Raw genomic sequence first — 8,133 nt, forward strand, 5'->3', positions numbered from 1 at the left:
GTGTGCTTACAGAGAGCCTCATCATCTCATGACAGAACCGTTAAACTGTGGGACAGACGCACTAAAAAGCAGGCATTTTTATTCTTGCTTCTATGCACGGCGTGTGTTCCATTTCCTTTATGTTTCTCACTCATTTTCTAGGTTTCACAGGTGGGTTAGTTTGCGTGTGGAGGCCCTGTCAAGCTGCTGGAGGTGAACCCATGAATTTGTTTGTGCTGATACACAGAGTGAGCTTGTGCTTCCTGTCTTGGAAAGGTTGACTTCCTGAACATCAGCTAAAAGGACACAGTCATTATTTGTACTCGTTTCCATCAGTTGTAATGTTGCAGTCTTTTTTTTAAATTTTAATTTATAGCATTTTATTTTTACGTGCATGAAGCATTTTGCACTAATGACACTACTGCCTTAAAGCCATGATATTAAGAACATTTGCATTGATTTTATTATACGAATTTGACAGCCACTTGATTATATAGATATATTCAGTTACATTAAGTACAATGATTTAAAGCTTTTAAGGACATCCTTTTGATTTTTTTAGTGGTCTGCAAGCTCACATGGGGAAAAGCAGATGTCCACTGAATGTGCTGTGATGATGTTCTCCATCGTCGAAAATCCATTGTCCAGGATAGAGATTCACCTTCATTTGATCCCCTTCTTCTAGCAGCAGAGAGACTCCATTTGAAGAGCTGATAAAACCGCTTGCTTGGTGTCCATGTGTAGAAATGATGTGCTGGTCATTTTTAAACAGGCCTGCAGTAACGGCTCTTTCGGGACTTCCAAAGGCCTTGGAGAAGACCCTGAAAGCATACGCTCCCCTCACAGGTGCTGTAAAGATTCCTGTAACAGACAGTGGTTAATTAGATGCATTCAAATGAGAGCATTATAAAAAACAACCACAGATACAGTCCCACTATATGAATGAATTCACCTGTGTTTGGACCAGAGGCGTCTCCAATATTAAGACATATTCATAAATCAGGGTGTGTAGACCATTATGAAAGGGTCCAACGCTTTGTGGTCCAAAAGAGCTCAACAGAAAGGCTGAGAAAGCCACTTTAGGAGCCAAAACAAACAAATCAGATTATAAATGATCTCATGTTTACATAGTTCAAAAGTTTTGGGTTGGTAAGATTTGTTTACATTTTCAAAAGAAGTCTCTTAAGGCTGCATTTATTTGTTTGAAAAATCAAATAAAATGTATTCTTGTGATGGCAAAGCTAAATTTTTACCAGCCATTACTCCAGTCTTCATTCTGCAGAAATGCATTCTATTAGTGATTTAGTGCTCAATAAATATTCATAGTTTTTTCAGGATTTTTGATGATTATAGTTCGAGACCTGCATTTATATGGAATACAAATATTGTAATATGTCTTCACGATCACATTTGATAAGTTTAATGCATTCATGCTGAATAAAAGTATTCATTACTATACCAAGAGTGTAACTTAAGCTCTGTACAAACTGCAGTACATTTTAGAAAAATATAAAATCACAATTCAACATGAATAAATTAATCCGGACTCATTTAACTTGACAAATTTGCAAAGTTGTAACAGCCTTAATTTTAAAAGGGAGTTTACAAATTGGAATTTTTTACCTTGATTCTGCTTCATTAGTTCATCCATTTTGATATTTGTGTCAACTGTTGTTTTATTCAAAATCATCAGTTCTTCTGCTTGTTCTAAAATAATAAACAAATGTTTAATGCATACGTGGACAGTGAATATAAGCTGAAGAAAAAGATTTAGCTTCTTAACCTTTGTCAAGTAGTGATATGCAATTTAACTTTATTTTATAATCTTTCAGTAGAGCAATATGGTGTTATAAACATTTAGAAATACACAAATGCGGTTCATTTTAAACTGGCACGGTCATGTATAGGATCCTGTCAGGTTACCTTTGTTCTCGGTTTTTAGTCGCTTCATTTCATTCTCCATAGATTCCATCCTTTTTTCCATGGTTGTTATTTTCTCTAGTTATTCAAGGAGATTTATGTTTGGTGAAAATACTTTAGCTGCTGGTATAACCCAAACGTTGAGCATTACAAGTGTTATAAGAATCAACTTTATTGCACTGCACAACAAAATCCCCAGAGTTAAACCAACTCTGCTCAGAGCACATATATATATATTGTCCCCATCTACAGAGTGTTAGAGTAACACTGAAGTAAAGTTAATGAGATAATTAAGTGCTAATTGAACATTAGTGATGAACACCTGCTGTTAACAAGCAGAATCACTGAAGGAAAGAGAAACACAAGAACTACAACTGAATTCCAGCCACAGGCTCTGTCCGAAACCGCCTACTCAATACTTACTTAAGGAGCGCTAAAAGAGTAGGTACTAAATAGCCAGATCTCGTTGAGTATGAATGCGAACCGGATCTCATCCGCCATGTTGACGTTATCACAAGGGCCAACAATTTAAAAGATATGACCGAGAGGTGCACTAACACCTGATTTCATCAGTAGTTCCACAACCATACCTTGTACGGTTTTCTGCAACATCAGCAAAAATGTCTGCAGTATCTGAGCAGTCTGCACAAAGGAGACGTCGGGCAGCTGCTCGAAGATCTCGCCTTTGGAGAAGGTTGATTTTATACTCTAAAAGTGCAAGTAGGAATTCTTAAAAATTAACATTAGCCTAGAATGATTGCACTATAACATTGATAAATGCTGACCAATACTTAATTATATTAGTTTCTTAGTGAAAATTATATATTTGAGTAAAATAAGCAAAATGTAATTTAATTGTATTGTCATGACATTTTATGCATGAATAGTAGACAAATGCAGTCAATGTGAATACATATATTTTCAGTCAAGCAATGAATTAATGCATGAATTAAAATAATTCTATTTAACTGACAACAATAGGATGAACAAAAATGAGTAAACAAATGAATAAAACATCACAAATAAATACAAGTCAACAACACCTGAAACAAATCTTTATTCAAATGTATCATTCTAACAAGCTATAACATTTACAGGCGGTCGACCCCACATCCTACTGCCATCTCAACAGAGCTGTGCCAATTCTGCAGCTTTATTTTGATGAAGCAGCTGACCACCGTGCCCACTTTCGCCTGTTTTTGGGGTCCATCATGTCCCTGTTGGTGCACTCAGACTGGAATCTGACCATGAATGGGAGAGGGACATCGAGGTGCTTGTGTTTCTCTACTGGCTGGCCCATGCAGCATCCTACAGGGTTGTGTCACAGACCTTCAATATCCCCAAGTCCTCTGTGCATGATATTGTGCACCGAGTGAGCCAGGCAATCATGGGAATTTTGAGGAGGGTGATTCGCTTTCCAACCGGAGATGACCTGGAGGCAGTGGGAGCAGGATTTGCACAGCTGGCTGGGTCACCAGCTTTCAGTCGAGAAGTCGGTGCAATAGACGGCTGTCATATCCGGATTAAACCTCCAGCAATAACTCCCACTGTCACTACAACAGGAAGCTGTTTCATTCAATCCAACCCCAGGCCATCTCTGATCACCGGGGGAAATTCCTTGATGTCTTCGTGGGATACCCTGGGTCTGTGCACGATGCCAGGGTGCTGAGGATCAGCCATGTCTACACTGGCAGCCTTTATCCACCACCAGGCAAGTGCATCCTCGGGGATGGTGGCTATCCTTGTCTGAGTGCACCCATCTGCCTCATCACGCCATACAGAGAGTCTGTACAGAACCCTGTGCAGGCTCGTTTCAACAAGCACTCCCGTGCCCGGAACATCATTGAGCGAGCTTTTGGTATGCTGAAGACACGCTGGCACTCTATTTTCTTCAAGGCGTTAGAGATCAGCCCTGCCTTCGTGCCTGAGGTGGTCGCGTGCTGTGCTGTGCTTCACAATCTCACTCTTCTCAATGGCGACATCGTTGAGGCAGAGGATGAGGAAGACCATGATGACGGCCCCCCTGAACCCCAAAACCCTCAGGCAAGAGTGGGAGAAGATGTGCGGGACAATCTGGCTGCTGCGGTGTCTGCTGCAAACATCTGTGTGCCTGCTCTCCATTATGAGCATGATTACCTATAAAACTTTTAAAAAGATTAAAAATGTTTTACAATTAATGTCAGCATTCTGTTTGTTTACGGCTTCATTTCACATGTTTACGATTACATGCAAATTTTGTTAAAGCTTTATTACTTTTGTGGTGTAATGGGCTCAAATACTGAACTGGTAAGCAGAAAGTTGCTGGTTGATCTCTGCAGCCATCACCACCAGTGTGTCTTTATGCAAGCCACTTTACTCCAGGTTGCTCCAGGGTCATTGTCCCTGTAATAAATGCACTGTAAGTCATTTTGGATAAAAGCATCTGTCAAATGCATAAATGTAATAGATTTTTGTAAAGCCTTTTTTAAATTGTCTCTGGCATAAATGCTTAAAGGCAGGGTATGTGATTTTTCAAAAACACTTTAGAAAACTGATTCGGGCCGAATCGCAAAACAAACCTGTAGCCAATCAGCAATAAGGGGTGTGTCTACTCATGATGTGGAGGGGACAGCTTTCAGTGCATGGGATGGATATTAGCCGAACCAAGCGACAGAGAGATAGAGATGGCAGATAAAAAAACAAAAGAGGAAAACGTCTGCGGAACGATAAGGCAATAAGTAAATATCGGATCAGCTTTCCAGCGCTGGAGAGAACTCAAGGAGTGGAAGGCTGCGATCGGACGCTGAGGTTGCTTTGTTTTGCTTTGTTTCACAGAACTAATCGTTGCCTGGGTTGCGTACGTATATGTGGGGAGGAGCAATCAAAATAGGGGCAAGACCCTTTTGGGGTAGGGGGCGTGTTTGTTTTGGTGATTTCAAATATCAACATTGGCTACCAGAAATCACTTACTCTGCCTTTAAAGCTGCTTATTTCTTTATTTCTTCAACATACTACTATAATACAAAATGCATAAATTTACTACAATTTCTATTTGGTGGGTTAAAAAAAACAACATGCAGGCAAGTAAATACTGACTGAATGTATATGTTTGTGTGCACTAACCCTTCAGTCGCTATTTTACTGTGTGTAGTTAATACAAAACTTAAGGTAGTTTGCGTTAACAGTGTCATTTTTAACTTAGGTCAGGGAGGGCCATTGTCCTGCAGAGTTTTTCCTACTCACTAATTATACACACCTGAACAATCTATTTAAACCAATTAATATCTAATTGAAAATGACTGACAGGTGTGTTGGAACTGAACCCTGCAGAGCAGTAACCCTCCATGACCTGCCTTGAATATCCCTGCACGTGCTCTGTATGCATCTATAAGTCACATAATACGCAATAATAAAACTATTGTTTGAAAGTGTTTTTGTACATTATACCACACATTCACAAAATATTCATCACTTCATAAATATTTAATTTATGAATGTTATCACTATCTCAAAGCTAAATATCTAGAAGTCTATAATATACTGTGAATGCCTAAAGATTGTTTGTTTTATATACACAGTATTGTGCAAAAATCTTAGGCCACCATTTGATATTGTGGTAGCAATGGTATAATGACCACATGTGGCAAGAATGTAGTGTGACCTCCTTTACACTTGAGCAACAGAAGGAACCTGGCTTTCTTCAACTCAAATGACTTCCCGTTGCCATCTCTCTTCTCTTTTTCTTGCTTCTCTTTCTTCTCTCACTTGTCTCTTTCGTTCTCTTCGGTCCTCCTTCTCCTCCATTTCTTTCCATCGTCCTCCTCCCTCTCAGCAGCTTCCCGCTCTCTCTCTGATTCCCTCTCCTCCATCTCTCCGTTTTTTGAACGACAATTTTATTTTCAAAGATTGTCATACAAGTTAAGACAACAGTTAAATTTTTCATTATAACTGAATAAAAATAAAAAATAAAATATATATATATATAATAATAATACAAAAATGAACTCAACAGTAACTCAATAACCTTAAAAAAAAAAAAACAGCGATAACATACTTGTCTATATACTTTCAATGTCCATCAATTCCACAAAAGAGTCACCATCTAGACCAGCGACACATTTAGCTTCCAGCAAACAAAGAATTAACAACAATCTTTCATGTTTTGTCAGAGGACAAATATGTAATATACACAACCTGGGATCAAGAGGAATTACTTTACCAATGATTTGACTTTTAATATTTAATATTTTAACCCAAAAACAATTAACTTTAGTACATTCCCACATACAGTGGAATAAAGTTCCCTTCTCTTGTTTACATTTGTAGCATATATCAGGAATATTCGGGTTGAAGTGATGTAACTTAACTGAAGTGATATATTGTCTACTCAAACATTTATAATGAAGCAGTCTCAAATGGGTACTCATTGTCTGAGTTTGGGCTTTTAAACATGCTATTTGCCACTCTTCCTCAGTTATATCAGCCTGCAGGTCAGACCGCCATGCTTGAAGTCTGTCATTAAATGATTCTTTAGATTTGGCCACAAACTGTTTATATAACACAGATACCTGACCTCTACCTTTAAAACAGTTAAGTGTAATATTTTCCAAAGTAGAAAGAGAAGGCTCAACCAAACTTTGGCCTTGCCTTGATAGAATAAAGCTACGTAATTGCAAATATTTGAAAAAGTGCTTTTGCGGAATTCCAAACCTTGTCCTAATTTCTTCAAAGGACATAAAGTTTCCTTCATTATAGAGATCAGAGACCTTACTAATACCTTGAATTGACCAGATTTTAAAACCTGGATCGGCTCTGCCAGCATGGAAATTTTCATTACCAAAAACTGGTGAGAAGCGCGAGAGTTGTGGTAATTCACCTAAATGAGCAAGAGCCTCAAACCATACGGTTATAGTATTTCTGGTATATGGATTTTTAGTACCTTTAATTAACTTCTTAGCATCAGCTGAATACAAATATAAATTCAAAGGAATTGGAATAGAGTGAGCCTCTATGGATACCCAGGTCGGAGGATAATCTTTCTCAAAATAAAACATTGCTGCTCTAATTTGAGCTGCCCAGTAGTACCATTTTAAGTTTGGTAAGTTTAACCCTCCTCTATCATAAGGCAAGTACAGCAAGGAGAGCCTGAGACGAGGGCGCTTGTTGTTCCAAATGAAGTTTGTGAAAGTTTTTTTCATTAGGACAAAAAAAGAGGAATGTGGAGGGAGGGGGATGGATTGGAAGAGATATAACAATTTGGGTAAGATTGACATTTTTAATACACGGCCAATTAATAAGTCATTATTCAGGAGAGAAATGGGTCTATATCAGGGATCCTCAAATCTGGCCCACGAGATCCACTTTCCTGCAGAGTTTAGCTCTAATCGTAATCAAACACACCTGAGCATGCTACTCAATGTCTTCAGGATCATTCGAAAAGGGTTTGATCAGGGTTGGAGCTAAACTCTGCAGCGCATTGGACCTCCAGGGTAAGATTTGAGGAACCCTGGTCTATATGAACCACAATCAGTTGGCATCTTGCCAGGTTTTGAGAGCAGAGTGATCACCGCAGTATTCAGAGAGGGAGGCAAAGCCCCATTTTTCAGGGATTCCTGGTACATATCCAAAAGGGGGCGAATTAATTTATGATGGAAAATTTTATATAACTCTATTGGTATGCCATCAGGCCCTGGGGTCTTCCCTCCTTTCATACTGATAATGGCCTCAAACAGCTCCTCAGACTTTAGGTCATCTTCAAGGGATACCATGAAACCCAACTGTGGACTTGAAGTCCAAAGTATCCAGGAAAGCTTTTTGTCTCTCTGCGGCACTCTCCGAATATTCAGAGCTATAAAGAGTCTGATAGTAATTTATGGCTCTTTCAGTTTGTAACTGCTTAATGCGCCAGGCTAGTAACTTACCCGCCTTCTCCCCACCTTCATAATAAGTCTGTTTTAGTCTCATCAAACTTTTCTTTGCATGTTCTAATGAAAGCTCATTATATTTAATTTTCAATTTGTGCAGTTCCAAAAGAGAATCAGGAGTAATTTTGTGGTATATTTCAGATTCAATTTTCTTTATATTGCTTTCAAGGTCTACCATTTCTACTTGACAGCGCTTATATTTACAATTTGTGTAACTAATCATTCGTCCTCTTATAAAAGCTTTAAATGCTTCCCACCTGACTGAAGCAGATGTTTGATTCGTGTTCATTTCAAAATAGTTATCTATCTGTTTATCAATGAACTCCAAAAA

At 38.5% G+C, this 8,133-nt stretch overlaps 1 pseudogene; it reads right to left on the reverse strand.

Moving 5' to 3' along the window:
• Positions 1–531: 531 nt before the first annotated feature.
• Positions 532–2,002, reverse strand: LOC107573451 (complement C1q-like protein 2; annotated as a pseudogene).
• Between the last annotated feature and the right edge of the window lie 6,131 nt (positions 2,003–8,133).

This window comes from Sinocyclocheilus grahami, unplaced genomic scaffold (genome assembly GCF_001515645.1).
Source record: "Sinocyclocheilus grahami isolate Dianchi unplaced genomic scaffold, SAMN03320097.WGS_v1.1 scaffold1945.1, whole genome shotgun sequence".
In the NCBI taxonomy this organism is placed as follows: Eukaryota; Metazoa; Chordata; class Actinopteri; order Cypriniformes; family Cyprinidae; genus Sinocyclocheilus; species Sinocyclocheilus grahami.